This window comes from Vicugna pacos, chromosome 31 (assembly GCF_048564905.1).
Source record: "Vicugna pacos chromosome 31, VicPac4, whole genome shotgun sequence".
In the NCBI taxonomy this organism is placed as follows: Eukaryota; Metazoa; Chordata; class Mammalia; order Artiodactyla; family Camelidae; genus Vicugna; species Vicugna pacos.
The window spans coordinates 8,370,732-8,390,222 of record NC_133017.1 but is presented as its reverse complement, the minus strand read 5'-3'; the positions used below and the strand labels follow the sequence as shown (position 1 = coordinate 8,390,222).

The window sequence follows — 19,491 nt, the reverse complement described above, 5'->3', positions numbered from 1 at the left end:
TGTGTGTCCCAGAGCAAGAGCCCTGGGCGGGGGTGACTGTGTTTGAGGCTGAACAAAAACTTCCTGTTCTGTCTCTTTTGTGCTCTCTCTTCCTGCAATAAAACAACTGGTAGGACTCTGGTGGGGAGCACTGCACCCACATTCTCTGGCAAACCACACACTAGGCAGCTCTAGATGATCTGAGAGAGGACCCTTCAATGAACATATACACACCAAAATCAGGCAGAAGGCTGCCTGTGACCTTGGGAATCCAAACCAGCTTGTCCTGTAAATCAGCATATTACACATCTAAAGAACGTGTGCGTCAGATGAGGACGATGCCTTAGACAGCGTAGGCGGTTATGTCCAGCAGTGTCTAAGGACAAGTCATGCTCTGGTAGATGGGAGCATTTTGGTTGCTTTAAGTTTGCTACTGAAGGGCGTGGACATTTCATTGGGCCTTGAAACTCCAGACCACTTTACTCACAAATGCAGACGAGTTAGGTGAGCCAGCTCAGCCTTTATTCCAACCTCCTAACCAAAAGGCTATGAGGTTGAAAATATATTTCTCAGACTCTTCTGCAGCAAGGGTTCCAGATGTGGCTTCAAAAATGCCCATCAGAGATTGAGATTTACAAATATTAACTACTATATATAAAAATAGCTAAAAAAACTAAATTTCTTCTGTATAGCACAGGGAACTATATTTAATATCTTGAAATAACCTTTAATGAAAAAGAATATGAAAAGGAATTCATACATATAAATGTGTATGTGAATGACTGGAACATTGTGCTGTGCATCAGAAATTGACACATTGTAACTGACTATACTTCAACTAAAAAAAATACAGATAAATATAATGCCCATCAGCAGCATCTGAGTGTCACTGAAAGCAGAAAGCCAGATGAATGGAGGCAGAGGTGGTTGGAGGAGCTACGTTATTTTGCTGGGGTGGATGCAGCCGGCATGTCAGATATCTAGAAGGAATGCTCACAATAGCCACTAACTGATCTGCAAGTGAGTTAGGGTAACAGCTTCCTGAAATCCTCCCCACCCCTCCTGATAAGCCAGGTGTCTGGCGTTTCTCTGGAAATCACTAGGCGCAGCCTGGAACTCAAAGGTAAAAATTAAAAACTGCAGCCAGGCAGCGAAGAGCCTGGCAGGATGCGTTGGACAAAAGTAGGTCAGAATCAACAAGGAATGGGGAGGGGACAGAACGTGTACTGAGGACCGTGACTTCAGTGGCGGATTGTCTGTGTTGAGGACTCTGAGTCAGTATGAGTAGATGGATTGGTGTGGACAAAAATGGTGGCCATTGTTCAGATAAGTGTGTGACTTGGACTATATTTATTAGAGGAGGGGTTTTCCCCTTCAACATTGATCATTTCTAGGGAGCAGAAAAATACTCTGCCACACAACATCTAAGTGCAAAAGAGATGCTATGGGATGATGGTGGTATGAAAAATTTCAGTTCTGCAGTTCCAAGATTTCCTTAGTGAGGTTAACAGCAGTTGGTACTTAAAATAAAATAAGGTACTTATAATAAAGACATCATCATATGTATGTATCCTTAAAGATACACATATGGTGCTATAAGTGGGCCTGAAATGTGTTCTGCATTCTAAAATCCGATGAAATAAAATCAGTAGCTCAATATGCTTGTCGGCTCAATAAACATGATGTAGCTAATGATCACAGAAAGCAAGATCAGTTAGGAAATTTGAGATTTGTGTTTTCTAGTATCAAAGTTAATATTTTTTGCTTTACTTAAAAAGCATTTTTTAAATTAGGGCTGTCAGCATCCTTTGGTATACGGGGTTCAGTAGATGTGTTCAGATGTTCTAGACAGTGAATCAGAGCAAAGACTGAGGTTTAGACAGTAGTTAAATGCCTCACCCATGTGATCACCATCCACATATTGCTATACTGAAAATCCTTAAAAGTGAGATCTTCATTAAAGCAACGAAAAGAGAGGGAAAAAAATAGCCACAGAGTAGTGGAAGTTTTGTAACGTGTAAAAATGGCAAAGGGCTATTCATGAGCATATTCTTAAAAACCCCTACACTTTAATAAGAAAACCAACAAACTGACAACAGGTTGCACACTGCTCCCTGTAGGAGAATCCATGCAGATGGACTCTTATGTGAATGGGGCTGGAGCTGTAGAATTAGTTAGTCTTGCAAGAAACTCAGTTAAAAACAAATGCAAATGGGATACACTTCTAGAATATCTGAGTAAACATCTTGGAAAACTTACTCCTCTATGAAGCAATGACAATGGCAAAATTTGTCAAAATTAACCTCTGTAGAACTCTGGAAATTTAACCAAGGCTTCCAGCAATACGGGGAGTCTTTATCTGTGAGAAAAAAACAGCAAAATCTTCATAAAGATAGTGAGTTATGTTGCATTGTAACTTGATCTACCCCATCCCTGTATCCTCACCTAAATGGTGGCCTTTAAAAGCAGTAGTCTCACAATTAAGGTAGGGGCAGAAGTGATTTAAAGTTACCCAAAAATTCCGCCCCCAGAGAGCTGTCACTATGTGACCTATCACAAACTCATGCTGTGCAAACAGCCTGTCCCCAGAGTGTGTGTGGAAAACAATCAGCAGTGAGTATTTAACATTACAACTGCCTGAGGCAGTGGGACCAGTAGAGGCTAACTAGATGCTGACAAGGAAACTTAGAAGGCAAAATTGAGTAATGAGACGTTCTGGGGGTGAAGGTAGGGTTAAAAAGCTCCAAAAAACTTCTGAGAATTGTAGAAGGCAATATACATGTGTGGCACATGGCAAGGAAAGATCTGAGAAAATCCTAAGCCTTCAACTCTGGCTGAACTTGAGGTTCTGCATAAGAAAGAACTAAAGGCTACGGAAGAGCTGCAAACTGCATGCCGGTGCTGAGGGCATCCCTCAGCATGCAGACACACAGCCACCTGGCAACAGCTCAAACGATTGGCTCCAGGCATTGAAAGAAATCACTGTCCAATCATTATTACAGTGATGACAACTAGGCTTTCTGCACACACACTGATCTCATGGTCATGCATGATAAAGAATACAGACTTTACAGAATTTTTTCAGGAAAGTAACTTAATAAATAGCAGCAGCAGAAATGACAATGAAAGCAATGATAAACCCTGGAGATGAGGAAAATCAGGCTTTCAGATCTGCCACATTGTAATATTTTAAATGTCCAGTTTTCAACAGAAAATTAAAAGATTTACAAAGAAACAGAAAAGTTTGGCTATAACAGATTGGGAAAAAGTAGTCAATAGAAACTCCCTGAGGTAGCCCAGACACTGGACTTACTAGACAAAGACATAAATAAGCAATTACACATATGTTCAAAATACTAACAGAAACCATGCCTAAAGGATTAAATTATGTGCACATCTCATTGTACAGAGAATATCAATAAATAAAATTTATAATAAAAGCCAACTAGAAATTCAAGAGATACAAGTATAATGACTAAAATAAAAACTTCAATAAGAGGTTTCTCTGTAGATATGAACTTGTTGAAGAAAAAGTCAGTTAAAATAAAACTACTGAGATTATCCAGTCTGTGGAACAGAAAGAAAAAGGAATGAAAAAAAAAAGAACACTGTGTCAGAGATAGGTGGGACACCATCAACAATACCAATACACACATAATGGGAGCGCCAGAAGGAGGGAGAGAAAAAAAGGGGCAGAAAGAATATATAAAGAAATAATGGCTGAAAACTTCCCAAATTTGATGAAAACATTAATTTGTACATCCCAGCAGCTCAACAAATTCCACGTGGTATAAACATAGAGACATCTAAAATAGGCATATCAGATTCAGTGTGTCAAAACAGAAGAAAAAAGTATCTTGACAGCCAAAAGAGAAACGCGGCTCAACATATAGAAAGGCTCCTCAGTAAGACAGTTGATTTCTCATCAAAAACCATGGAGACCAGAAGGCAGTGGATGGTATCGTCAAAGAGATAAAAGGAAAAGACTGTCACCAAGTATTTTATAGCCAGCAAAAAGATTCTTTAAAAAAATTAAAGGAGAAATTAAGACACTCCTACAAAAACAAAATCTGAAAGAATACATTGCTAGCAGGCCTGCCCTACAAGAAATACTAAGGATAGTCCAGAGGGTGTAAATGAAAGGACACTCGCCTGAAAAATAAAGAGCACTACTACATGAGTTAAAAAATAAAACAGTATAAATCGAGTATTACATGTAAATACTTTGTTCTATTTGATGTAAAGGACAACTGCATAAAACAATACTTATGAAACTGTGTAGATGCGCTTATAAATGTATAAAGGTGCAATTTGTATGACAGTGACAGCATGAGGAGGGGGAGGGAAAAGACTGATACCAAAGCAAAGTTTTTGTGTACTGTTGAAATTAAGTTGGTATTCATGTGAACTAGATTGCTTTAAAACAATATGTTAATTATAATCTCCAGGGCAATGGAAGAGAAGGAGGAGGAGGAATAGGAGGAGGAGGAGAAGAAAATGATAAAATAAACAAATTAAAATGACACACTTGAAAATGCTTACTTTGTACAAAAATGTGTAATAATAGAGGAATGGGAAAAAAAGACATATAGAAAGTAGACAGCAGATGTAACTTCAACCTGATAAGAAATTACATTAATGTAAATGAATTAAACATTCTAATCAAAATACTAAAGGCAGAAATAAATGGAATAGACAATAGATAAACAACAGAGAATAATCAACAGAAGGAATAGTTGGTTCTTTGAAAAGATCAATAAAATTGACAAATTTTATCTAGTACAGAAAAAAAAAAGAGAGAAGATTCAAATTACTAAAATGAGAAATGAAAGGAAGGGTGTCACTACTGCCCTTACAAAAAGAACAAGGAATATAAGGGAATACCATAAATAATTATATAGTCAATAAATGAGATAATCTAGATGAAATGGATAAATTCCTAGAAGGACATAAATGACTGAAGATAATTCAAGGAGAAATAGAAAACTCAAATATTCCTACAGTAAGTAGTGAGTGAAATAGAAATCCAAAACATTCACACAAAGAAATGCTAGGACCGTATGGCTTTGCTAGTGAATTCCATCAACTACTTAATGAAAAAACAAAAACAAAAACAAACAAAAAATGCTTCACAAATTCGTCTGAAAATAAAGAGGTGGGCACAATTCCCAATTCATTCAATGAGACTAGTATCACACCAATACGAAAACCAGACAAACGCATCACAAGAAAACTAAAGACTATCTCTTATGAATATAAATGCAAAAATCCTCAAAAGAATACAAGCAAATCCAAAACAGTAACATATAAAATAGACCACCATTAAGTGGGATGTATCCAGGTATGCAAAGGCAGTACAACATACAAAAGTCAATTCATGTAATACACCATATTAATAGAATAATGGATAAAAACTAGGAATAGAAGAGAACTTCCTCAACTTGACAAAGAACATCTATGAAAAACCTGAAGCAAAGATCATACATAATGCAGAAGCACTGAATTATTCCCTCCCAAAATCAACATTGTACTAGAGGTTCTAGTCAAAGCAAACAGACAAAGAAAATAAAGCCTCTAGATTAGAAAGAAAGAAATAAAACTGTTTCTATTCCAGATGACATGATATTATATATTGAAATCACAAGGAATCCACAAAGGAAAAATAGAGAGAATAGAAAAAAATCCTCTTAGAATTAATAACCCAGTCTGACCAAAATTGTAAGACACAAATCAATATATAAAAAGTAATTATATTTCTATTCAACAGCAGTGAATAATCTAAAAATAAAATGAAGGAAACCTCTTCATTTACAATAGCATCAAAAAGAATATAATAATTAGTAATATTAAGAAAAATATGTGGAATACTGAGAAAAATATCTGAAACTTGTATATTGAAAACTAAAATACTACTGATAGAAGTTAAAAATGACCTAAAATAAATGGAATGCTCTTCTGTGTTCATGGATCAGAAGCCTTATTATTGTTAGGATGGCCACTGTCCTCAAAATGACCTATACATTCAATGCAGCTCTGGCTTTTTGGCAGAAATGAACAAGCTGATCTTAAAACTAATATGGAAATGCAAGATACCCAAAATAGTCAAAACAATCTTGAAAAAGAACAAAGTTTTGAAGTTTCCAAATTCAAAACTCACTAACAAAACTGTGATCCATACAGTGTGGTACTTGCAGAAAGGACAGAAAAACAGATTGAGAGAAAAGAACTAAGAGACCATAAACAAAGTCTTACATGCAGCCATTTAATTTTTGACAAAGGTGCCATGACAATCCAATGGGGAAAAAATAATCTTTACAAAAATGATGCTGGGACACCTGTACATACACCTGGAAAGAAAGAAAACTGAACTTTTATCTTAACACCATTTATGAAAATTAACTCAAAATAAATCACAGACTTGAAAGTATAAAACATTTAGAAAATGAACAATGAGAAAATCTTCAGGACTTTGGATTACAAATACTTGTAATATATGACACCAAAAGCACAAACAACAAAAGAAAAAAAATCAAGTAAACTGGAATTCCGTAAAATTAAAAACTTCTGTGCTTCAAAGGACTTCATCAAGAAAGTAAGAAGACAATCCACAGGATGGATGAAAATATTTCCAAAATTTTCCCTGATAAGGGACTTTTATCCAGAATAGATAAAGAAGACTTAAAACATGACAATAAAAAGACAAATATAATTAAAATGGGCAAAGAATTTGAATAGATGTTTCTCCAAAGAAGACATACGAAAGGGAACTAAGCACATAAAAAGATGTTTAACATCAGTAGGCATTAGGGAAACAGAAATCAAAATCACAATGACATACCACTTCATACCAACTAGGATGACAAATATATATGATACATGATATATAAATATGAATCTATAAACCCAGTAATAAAAGGTGTAAATGAGGATGTGGAGAAACTGGACTCCTCATACATTACTTCTGGAAATATACAATGCTTCAGTCTCTTTAAAAGCTATATTAGCAATTCCTCAAAATGTTAAAAGTAGAATACATCCCAGCAATTCCATTTTTTGATATATCCTGAAGAGAAGTGAAGATATGTGTTCACACAAAAACTTGTCCATGAGCATTTACAGCAGAATTATTCATCATCAACTGATGGATGGATAAACAATGTGGTGTATTTATAACTATGGCATATTATTTGAATACAAAAAGGAATTTGGGTATTGATATATGCTACACGATGGATGACAACATCACACTAAATGAAAGACGATAATCAAAAAAGGCAGCATACTGTATGGATCTACTTATATGAAATGCCTAGAACAGGCAAACCCATAGAGGCAGAAAGTAGAGTGGTGGCTGCTGAGGGCTAAGGGAAAGGAAGGTTAGGGACTGACTTACTAAAGAGTACTGGTTCCTTTTGGGGGTGATGGCTACACAACACTGAAATGTACATAAAACCCTAATGCACACTTTCAAAGGCTGCATTTTATGGTATGTGAATTATATCTCCATAAACCTGTTATTCTTGAAGCTGAGCCCACCTATGGAGCAACTGACACAGCACTGACTGTGGCATCCGGATGGGGAGTGACCCACCCACCCACTGCGAAGGAGAGCAGCACCTGACCCAGTGTTGGAGGGGCACAATCTTCTTGCCAATGGACATTGTGAGCAGCACAGATGAGGGGGCCAACAGAGCATGCTGAGTTCATGAAACAGGGCAAAGACACAAAGACCTCTCAATAAAACCATTAAGAGTGTTCAGTCTCTAGGAGAACACATCTTTGTTTTTTAAATCTTTTTATACCTGTTTTATTTTCTATTAGCTTTTTAATCTTTACTTTTTAAACAGTTCTATACGTTTACAATTTTCATTTCATTTTTAATTCTCTTGGATTTGATATGTTATTGATTATTCACAGGTTTTAAATATTGTGTTTTGATTTTTTTCTTCTTTTTATTAAGGTTTTAAAAAGACATCTCAACTTGATTCCTATTCTTCTTCAACTTGCTCTTCTATTACTGATTATACACTGTTTTCAAACCTTCTTTTCCTCCATTCTTTTAAAATTGTCTTTATCTCTCTCATTTTTAAGTTTATTCCAGCATAGGCCTTAGATAGATAAAGAAATAAACCCCTTTAACGGCCACAAAAGATAACTGATACTCCTTAAGCCACAGTGCCAGAGAGATATGAGCAGTTGAAGAAGCACAGGAAGTATTCTCAATTAAAAGAGAAAGAGAAATCCCCTGAAAGAACAATCAATGAAATAGATATTAATGGCCTATTAGATCAAGATTTCTAAAAAGAAGTGATCAAATTACTGAAGGAACTAAAAGAGATAGTGTTTAGAGACATAAAATATGTCAAAAACAAAATAGTAGCTATAAAGAAGAGCCAAGTAGAATTGGTAAATTCATTGGCTGAAATGAGATCTGACCTAAAGGCTGTACAAAGCAGGCTAGATAATGAAGAGGAACGAATAAGTGACCTAGAAGACAGGACAACAGGAAGCACACAATCAGAACAGTTGAGAGAAAAAAATAAAAAACAATGAAAACAATATAAGGAACATATGAGCTAATATAAAGCATGCCAATCTATGCATCATAAGAGTTCCAGAAGGGGAAGAAAGAACAAAGGGGACGGAAAAGGTATTTAAACAAATCATGACTGAAAAATTCCCAAACATAAAGAAAAAATCAGACACCCAAGTACAGGAGGCTCAGAGGTTCCCAAAAAGAAAGAGCCTAAAGAGACTCACACCAAGACATATCAAAATCAAGATGGCCAGACTGAAGGATAAAGAAATGATCCTAAAGGCAGCAAGAGAAAAAAAAGAGTGAGTTACAAGATAAGGCTCTCAGCTGATTTCTCTACAGAAACATTACAGGCCAGAAGGGAGTAGAAAGATATATTCAAAGTCCTAAATGAAAAAACAGATGCAGCCTAGGATACTTTCTGCAGCAAGGCTATCCTTTAGAATAGAAGGAGAGGTAATGAATTTCACAGAGAAGAAAAACTAAAAGACTTTACCAACACTAAACCCATGCTAAAAGAAATATTGTAAAGTATACTCTAAATAAAAAAGAAGCAGGATGATACAGAAATGAGAGCTCATAACTGGAAAGGTGATAACTACCATGAATTACAAATAGAATAAACATGAAATTGTAAAAGAAGACATCTAAATCATTGAGTGGAAGAGGGAAGCAAGAAAATATAGAGTATTTTTTCTTTCTTCTATTTTCTTAAATATTTTGTTCTCGGTAGGATGGGTTTGAGATTACATTACTATCTGTTTAGTACACACAGTTACAGTAATTGGTTAACAGACTTACAAAAAAGTGTAACCACAAGCCAAAAACTTACAAGTGAGTCACAAAAACTAAATACAATCCAAGATAACACAAAGGAAAATTACCATACCACAAAAGGAAGAAGAAAGGAACAAAGAAGAAATACAAAATCAACTGCAAATATAAGTTCAAAATAGCAATAAACATTCATTTATCATTAATTACTCTTAATGATAATGGACTAAATGCTCTAGTGAAAAGACAGAGTGTCAGACTGGAAAATAAAGCAAGAAAATTCAATAAACTGCATACAAGAGACACACTTTAGGGAGAAGGACACATATAGATTGAGAGCGAATGGACGGAAAAAGATATTCCATGCAAATGGAAACTCCAAAAAAGCAGGTGTAGCAGTTCTGATTTCAGACAAAATAGACTTTAAAAGAAGGGCCATAAAGAAAGATAAATAAAGGCATTTTATAATGATTAAAGGAGCAATACAAGATGAGGATATTACAATCATTAATATATATGCATCCAACATGAGCACCTAAGTACATAAAACAACTACTAACAGAGATAAACGGGGAAATTAATGGGAACACAATCATTGTCAGAAGTTTTAACACCACATTAACATCACTAGACAGATCTTCCACACAAAAAATAAATAAGGCAACAGAGAAATTAAATGATACAATAGAAAAATTAGATTTAGTGGATATTTTCAGAGCATTACAACCCCCCAAAATAGGATATACATTCTTTTCAAGTGTGCGTGGAACATTTTCTAGTATTCATCATATACTTGGTCACAAAAGAAGCCTCAACAATTTTAAGAAGATAGAAATTATCTCAAGCATCCTTACTGACCACAATGCCATTGAAACTAGAAATCAACTTCAGAGAAACAAAGCATAAAAAAAAAAGGAATGCATAGAGATTAAACAACATACTACTAAAAAAAAACTGGGTCAATGATGAAATCAAAGTTGAAATTAAGGAATACCTTGAGACAAATGAAAATGAAAACAACCACAAAAAGCTCATGGGACAAAGCAAAATCAGTGCTAAGAGGAAAGTTTAGGGCGATACAGGCCTTCCTCAAAAAAGAAGAACAATGTCAAATAAACAATCTAACCCACCAGTTAAAAGAACTAGAAACAGAAGAGCAAAAACACCCAAAAGTCAGCAGAAGGAAGGAAATAATTAAGATCTGGGAGGAAATAAATAAAATAGAGATTAAAAGAAATAGAGAAAATAATCAATCAAACCAACAGCAATTTTTTGAAAGAGTAAATAAAATCAAGAACCTCTGGCCAAACTCACAAAGAAGAAAAAAGTGAGAGCACAAATTTGCAAAATAAGAAAGGAAAATGGAGAAATTACAACAAATAACATAGAAATATAGAATATCATGAAAAACTACATAAAAAAAGGGATAACCTAGAGGAGATGGACAAGTTTCTGGAAATATACAGTCCACTAAGACTGAATCAAGAAGAAACTGACAACTTGAACAAACCGATCACTAGGAATGAAATTGAATTAACAATAAAAAAATCCCTACAAATAAAAGTCCAGAACTGGACAGCTTCACCAGGGAATTCTACCACACATACAAAGAAGTACTCATACCAGTCCTTCTCAAACTCTTCCAGAAGATTGAAAAGAAGGAATATTCCCAAACTCATTCTATGAAGCCACAATCACCCTGACACCAAAACCAGGCAAAGACACCACCTAAAAAGAGAATTACAGACCAATATCACTGATAAGCACAGATGCAAAAAAGTCCTTACCAAAATACTAGCAAATAGAATCCTACAGCACATAAAAAAGATTATACAACATGCTCAAATGGGGTTCATCTCAGGGACACAAAGATGGTTCAACATATGCAAATCAATCAATGTAATACTTCACATCAACAAGAGAAAGGACTAAAACCACATGATCATCTCAATAGATGCATAAAAGCTTTTGATAAAATTCAACACCCATTTATGATAAAAAAATTCTCACCAAAGTGGGTATTTAGGGAACATAACTCAACATCATGAAAGCTATATATGACAAACCTACAGCCAGCATAGCACTAAACGGTGAAAATCTCAAAAGTTTCTCACTAAATTCTGGGACAAGACAAGGATGTCACTATCACCACTCCTATTCAACATAGTCTTGGAAGTCCTGACCAAAGCAATCAGGCAAGTAAGAGAAGTAAAAGGGGTCTAAATTGGAAAAGAAGAGGTAAAAGTGTCACTACATGCAGATGACATGACACTATATATAGAAAACCCTAAAAGGTCCACACCAAAACTACTAGAGCTGATTGAAGAATTTAGCAAGGTAGCAGGTTACAAGATTAATGTTCAAAAATCAGTTGCATTTCTTTACACTAATGATGAATCAATAGAAAAAGGAAGTAAAGAAATAAAACACTTTAAAATAGCACCCAAAGTAATAAAATTTCTAGGAATAAATCTAACCACAGAGGTGAGAGAATTATACACAGAGAACTATAAACCATTGGTGAAGGTAAATGAAGAAGACTTTAAAAAATGGAAAGGTATCCCACGCTTTTGGATTGCAAGAATCAATATTGTTAAAATGGTCACACTGCCCAAGGCAATATACAGATTTAATGCAATCCCTGTAAAATTACCCCACACATATTTCATAGAACTAGAACAAATCACAATAAAATTTATATGGAACCATCAAAGACATAGAAATTCCAGGGTATTACTGAAGAAAAAAAAGAAAGAGCCTGGAGGAATAACTCTCCCAGACTTCAGACAATACTATAGAGTTACAGTCATCAAGACAGCATGGTATTGGTACAAAAACATACATATAGACCAATGGAACAGAATAGAGAGCTCAGAAATGAACCCACAAACTTTTGGTCAACTAATCTTCGACAAAGGAGGCAAGAATATACAATGGAATAAAGACAGTCTCTTCAGCAAGATAAACATAAGACAAGATACAATAAACCTCCTAGAAGAAAATACAGGCAAAATATCTGACATACATCTCAGAAATGTTCCCTTAGGGCAGTCTACCCAAGCAATAGAAATAAAAGCAAGAATAAACAAATGGGACCTAAAGAAACTTACAAGCTTCTGCACAGCAAAGGACACCATAAGTAAAAAAAAAGACAACCTACAGAATGGGAGAATATTTTTGCAAATGAAACTGACAAAGGCTTGATCTCCAGAATATATAAGCAGCTCAAATGACTTAATAAGAAACAACCAAATAACCAAAACCAAAAATGGGCAGAAGACCTAAACAAGCAATTCTCATATGGAAGACATACAAATGATCAATGGGCACAGGAAAAAATGCTCAATATCACTAATTATCAGAGAAATGCAAATCAAAACTACAATGAGGTATCACCTCAAACCAGTCATAATGGCCATCATTCAAAAATCCACAAATCTCAAATGCTAGGGAGGCTATGGAGAAAGGGGTACCTCCTACACTTCTGGTGGGAATGCAGTTTGGTGCAGCCACTGTGGAAAACAGTATTGAGTTCCCTCAAATGTCTAGGAATAGACTTGCTATATGACCCAGGAATCCTGCTCCTGGGCATGTATCCTGAAGGAACCCTACTTCAGGATGACACCTGCATCCCAATGTTCATAGCAGAACTATTTACAGTAGCCAAGACATGGATACAGCCTAAATGTCCATCAGCAGATGACTGGCTAAAGAAGTGGTATATTTATACAATGAAATACTACTCGGCCATACAACTGAAAATATAGGGCCATTTGCAGCAACATGGATACTCCTGGAGAATGTCATTCTAAGTTAAGTAAGCATGGTAACAAGGAATAAAGACAAGTTACCCACAGGTACAGTTATTTTGATTAAAATATCCACACAGAAAACAAATCACCCCCACGACTGCTGCCAGGAGGAGCATCTGAGTGTAATAGCCCAGCCAAGCAAAGTAGATTTCGAACTTCTCTCCGTAGAATTTTCTGCAGAAAGACAGAAGGAAGTTTCAGAAGACACAAATAATCACTCTGTAGCTTCATCCTCATGTTAATTTATTTTTTCTTTTTTGGGGGGGCATAATTAGGTTTATTTATTTGTTTTTAAATGGAGGCATTGGGGATTGAACCCAGGACCTCATACATGCTAGACATGCACTCAATCACTGAGCTATACCCTCCCTCCATCATATTAATTTCTGATTCTAAATCAAGGGGGCTTTAAGTTTAAACCTCTGACTCAATTCACTCTTAAAACATATGCGTTTTCATAGCAGCCCCCAAATTCTACCGTGAAATAAGAAGCATTTTATGTATCATAGAAGTACAGATCACTGGTTCATCTGCTGAAGAGAGATAAATGAGAACAGAGCAAAGGAGGGGACGAGGCCAACTCCAGAGCAGATGCAGGGGATCATCACCACTCACTGGACAGTCTGGCACATTCAACAAATCCCCCCAAAAATCATTCTTAACAGGCTTTACACAAGTGGACAGCAACAACTGGCTCAGTCATCTGCTCCTGCCTTATCTCGGGAACGTCCCTGGAGCAAATGCATCGTAAACCAGAGATAATAAGGAAATGGCTGATAATGATAACAACTGGGAGTGCAATGTCTGTCTGCCAAATTTTTATAAAACTCATTGTGGGAACGGGAGAGGGCAGGAGGGATGTGACTGAGGAAGACACAGCCCTGTATTCTTGTTATCTAGCACGTCTGTTGTTCCTAGGTTTTAAAACCTCTTCAGTGTTTCTCAGTCAATCTGGAGTAGATGGAACAGGCCAGGGAGGCAAGATTAGAAGAAAGGAGGCAGGGCATGAAGCGGTGCCAGGCTGGTCCGGAAAGGGAGACAGACACAGACAGGCAGACACAGAGGGTTTAGGGATGATCCAGAACAATGAGACGGCGGCTCAGGTGTGTCTTGCTGTCGCTGAAACTTCCCTCAACTGGCTCACTGCTGACTCGGCAGTGCTGGGTAAAACCTGTGGATTTCCTCAGCTCTGAGCTCTCTCTGAGGCTTCCGGCTCAGTCTGGAGCTGAGATGAGTTCCGTGGGCTTAGCCTAGGGGGGGCTCAGATCTGAGAATAGCCTGAAATCCTGGAAAACTTCACACAGGAACCCCTTGGGCTGGACCAGCGCTCACAGGGCTGCTGTGAGACCAGCTCCATCATCAGAGACCTGGACGTGGACCATTCCATGGGGAAAAGGGCTGGGCCCAATGCCAAATCAGATAGGGGCGACAAAGTGTGTTCATTCTCATGTGACTGGGCTTTGTGGCCTGGCTCATGGGTGGCAGGCTCAGGATGGTGTCTGGCAGAGAAAACCCTGGCAATGGGTTTGAGATGTCTTGGACTCTTTCTTGTTAAGCTTTTTGTAATACATCCTTATCAACTATCCATCCTGAAATGCCAAGTTCAAAACTGAAAGAATGTTAGAAGTTGCCTGCTCCAACTGGCCAATGGTAAACACACATTGCTACAGTTAGATAACTGGTCAGGCAGCCTCTGCCTGGATATTTACAGTGACGGGGAGTTCATTACTTCCAAAGGTTACAAGTCGGCAAGAAGGTCAGACAGAATTTTTGAACCTTAAACAGATGTCTGCCTCCTAGTCCTTGCTGAAACGCAAGGAATAATGAGGATCCCTTCAAATGTAGTTTTGTCTGATTGTTCTCTCCCTCTGTCAAAAGCACCCCAATTCTTAACATAAATTTTTCAAAATTCAGCTTTGATTTCTTTTTATCAAACTAATGCCATACATTCAATAAAGAGTCAAACAGTTCTTGAACACCGATTGTAAAAAGGAGCAGTTCCCAACAACTGCCCCATTTCCTGGCCAGAAACAACCACGTTCAGCTCCTACTGCTGACTCTTGGAATAATTACTCCCTTTCTCTGACTAATATCCTTGTAACACAGCCTACTGACTTTTTCAGCTTTATGTATCACCTATTTAACATTTTATTTTGGAAAATGAGGATTAAGCTCTCTTACAAACCCCATCTCATCTACACACCCAAACCTTAATTCTTCCAACCTTTTGATACAATTACATTATAATTTTCATCAGCTCAGTATCCTTGCGTTACATTATTATTACTCTGTACAGACTATTCAAAGCTGTAGCATTTTGCGCTAGTCTTACCTTTTCTTCCCTACTTCATTTTCCTGGAATTAATAATTGTCTTGGTGGTTCATAGCTTAGATTTCTGTGCACTTAACAATTCAACCTCAGACCTTCTCTTAACGAACAACTTTCACAATACTTTCCAATACATTGTCTACAAATTTCATCTCCTTGAATAAATCTCTTCAGATCTCCTTCCACATGGATTGACGACATGCTAGTCTTGTCACAGGTCTCAAGGGGCCACTAGTGGGAAGTAACAAGGGAATACATGGACCAGGAGCAGGGAAAAGATCAACATAATTGCCTTAGCAATACATACTTAAAATAGTGGGAAAATTGTTTTCTTTACAAACACAAACACACACACAAACCCCAAAAGCCCATAAAGAATGATTAAAGAGCAGTCAAACCCATTGCCCTGCCTTCAAATTCTGTATAACATAAAACAAAAATAACAGAAAGGAAATATCATATAAATATGAATCTCAAGGGGGATAGGGTACACTCAGTGCAGAGTGTGTGCTCAGCATGCATAAGGTCCTAGGTTCAATCTTCAGTACCTCCATTAGAAAAAAAAATTAAAGAGAAAAAAAATCTATCAATTTTAAATATTTACATATTAACAAATATCCTCCTTTAAAACTGTGTTCTAAAGGATAACCCGGGTTAAGGAGAAAGTGCCTCTTCATGACTGTGATCCTGCTGATAATTGAGGGAGGAAATTAGAGTATGAACTCATGAAATAAAATTCCTTATGAAATAATGATCCCTGGTGACAATCATTATTGGCTGCTGTCATCACAAAAAAGAGAGTCAACTGTACATTATGTACCTTATGACAGGAGTACAAAACTTTACATAACAATTATTTTTGCACAAAGTTGAACCTCAATCAGATCAAGCTTTTAGGGGAGGATCAAATCACTTAGCTAAAGCCAATACATAGGATGGAGAAACAAGTCTAACACCATAGGGGAGAATGAAATCAGCCAAACAGGAAATAGAGAAACCCCTCAGGAATTTCAAGGAAAATGAGAAACAGGAAAATTATAGATTAGAACACACTTGTGAGATATGCTAGCTGCAATGTCTGAATCTTGTCTGGATCTTGATTTCAACCCCAAAACTACTTAAAAGTGTATTTTTGTGACAAGCAGGGAATTATTTTGTAACCCTAAAAAAAAGGAATATTCCAATTTTATTTGAAAGAGACCTTGTCATTTCACTAATGAAAGGTTAAGCTATGTAGGATTGTCTACAAAATGACCCTGTAGTGGGGGAGGGGAGGAGATGAAGATGAAAGATGCAGCAACAGTGACTCTGAGTTTATAATTCTGGAGCTGGGTGACTGATACAGGCAGGCTGGCTGTACTGTTCTCTCTATTTCTGTACATGTTTGTATCTTTCCATAAAATGTGAAACAACAAATAGACTTCAGTGTTTTAAAACCCTCACTTTGACGGTTAAGAGGTTTGCCTAAGTAGGTGGGCACCTGCATGGGGCACTGAGAAATGAAAGAACAGACACCTGGCTCCAGACCGACCTGGGGCTACCTTGACCCTCCTCTTCTCCTAACCATCCAAAGCCAGCCCATAACTGCATCCCATCAGCCCCACTCCCCAAACGCATTCCTCATTGGCTCCCACCATCTCTCATCTGGCCCAATCCAAGAGCCTCCTACCTGGCCTCCCTGCTTCCTGGGTCCCTGCCATTCATTCTCCACATTACCTTTGCAAAATGTGAGTGAGAGAAAATTACTTTAGTGCTTAAACTATCATGACTGCTTCTCACTGCACTTAGAGTCTACACTCCTTTCCGTGCTCCTGATGCCCTTCTAAACCTCGCGTCTCATCACTCTCACCAGCGCTGGCTCCAGTATCTCCACAATCATGCTGAGCACATTTGTGCCTCGGGGCCAATGGACAAGCTGCCTCTATTCCATGGGTGACTTTTCCCAGATTCTCAAAATCCAGCCTTCTTATCGCCATCTCAGCTCACATGTAACCTACTCAAAGATAGCTTTCTTGACTCACTTCCCCCCAAGTCTCCCATCTCAACACTGTGTTATTTCTTCATTTCAATCTGACATTGTTTCCTTATTCGCCCGACTATTTTTGTTTTCTCGGTTGTCCTTGGCCTCCCTCCCCCCTGCAGCCTTGCCCAAACAGCATAAGCTCCAGGGAAGCAGCCGGGGCTGGTGCTCTGAGAAGACACATGCTGAGAGCGACATTACAGTCACGTGGTGTAGTGAAACGGTGTCGAACAGCAGATACAGCAAAGCAGTGAGAATTTCTCTCTTATTTTATAATTTAAATGAAATATAACATTTACTCCTGTTTAATGAAGAATTTCGTAGGTCTTTGTTCCCAGTTCCTAGGCAGCAACCACTAAAGCCTCAAAATTTCCCAAGATAGTGTCTTTGCTATTCATGGTGGAAGCTTGGATGGCTTGTGTCCATGAGATGACTCAGGATGGGGACTGGCCAGCCAGAGACACCAACCATGTGATTAGAGGAGTGGGGCTTTGAGCTTTGTGACAAGTGAGTGGCCACCAGGAGAGGAAGGGGCTCAAAGTTTAGGGCTAAGGAAAGGTTTGACTTACAGTTAGGGTTTGGGTTAGCCATGTCGGTAGTGACCCAATAAATCATGGCTTTGTAATAAAGCCTGTAGTAAAAACTTGGGGCAACGAAGCTCATAGCTCCTGTGAGCTTCCTGGTTGTTAACACTCTTGGAGGACTGTCACACTCACATGCCATGAGGACAACCCTGAGCCCTTCCCACTGGAGTGCTCTCCACAACAGCTCACCTGATGAGACCTAAGGGCTGCTGCTTGTCTGTGCTTCGAGGAGGAGCCCATTCCCTGTACAGAAGGCCCTGATCGCTGTGGCAGCTGAGGTCCTCTGACGGAGGCTGAAGTGGCCCTGGGAATCAGAAGCAAACAGGTAAGCGTCACTGTCACGTGTTCACATGTTCTGTTGATAAAATTTGGTGCTAACACTTCGTGGTCATTTGTAAATAAGAGGCCCTCACTTGCCAGGAGAGATGGAGGTACCATATAATTTTTCATAATTCTCACCCAGGATTAATATTAACCCCTTGAGGGTCATTTGCAAACTTGGGTGGAAAGGAACGCTTGGATGTTACAGTCCTGGGACCACCGTGGGTACCTGGTGAGAGCCTTGCAGATGCTTAATGTCCTACAACAGGGCCAGTCTTCCACAACAAAAATCTCGGCCACCCAAGTGCCCAAACTGCTGCAGTGGAGGGACACCTGATGGTCCAGCCCCCGCTTTGGACACCCAGAGGAACCTGGACTCTGGCAGGTTAGGGGCAGGGTCAATTCTAAAACCCAGGCATTTTTGTACCCACAATTCAGTAGTTATTCAGTGACAGCACATGGAAAATAAACAGCAAAGTAACTTGACATGATGTTATATATTTAGCTTACTCAAGAAACAAAATTTAAATCCAGTCATTCTCCTTCCCACCTGACCTACTTTCCTTTCTCCTGTACTAGCACCAGATTATTACCCACCCAGCCTTAAAATGGGTCCTGACTCCACTTACCTCCCTCCCAAACACCACATGAGATGATTCCTCAGCCTGGATGTGGGACCAGCAATTACAAGAAGCTTTAGTGGAAAAGAACTGGTTATGCACAGATGCCAACTAAACACTGTAGAATCCTGGTGTCCCACATTAGTAATCATGATAGCTGTTTGCAAGTGTCCCCAATGTTCATTTAAGACTCTCACTGCTAATTTTGCTGGGACATAAATATGAAACATGTGGACTGCTGGGCTGGACTGCTAAGCTGGGTCTCTAATCCAGGAAGCTCAGTGTCTGCTCCCTGCACCCAGCTCCCTGTTCTGTTCGTGCATGTGCATCAAGAAGCTGTTTAGTGTCCATTTTAATATCTTAAACAGTGCATTTCAATATTGTCTTCATCCACAAATACGTGTACCACACAGTAGTAATGATCAATCTTAGTATTTGCTTTCTTTGGTCTTAGAGAGTCAGATAAACGGATAGCAAAGATAACAAAGTCATAGAGCGCTATAATATAGTATTTCC

General features: G+C 38.0%; 1 long non-coding RNA gene across 1 annotated transcript in view; it reads left to right on the top strand.

The window, feature by feature from the left end:
* Window positions 1-19,491, top strand: part of LOC140690699 (uncharacterized) — a 316,124-nt gene that overhangs the window by 247,340 nt on the left and 49,293 nt on the right. The gene's annotated exons all lie outside the window — the stretch shown is intronic.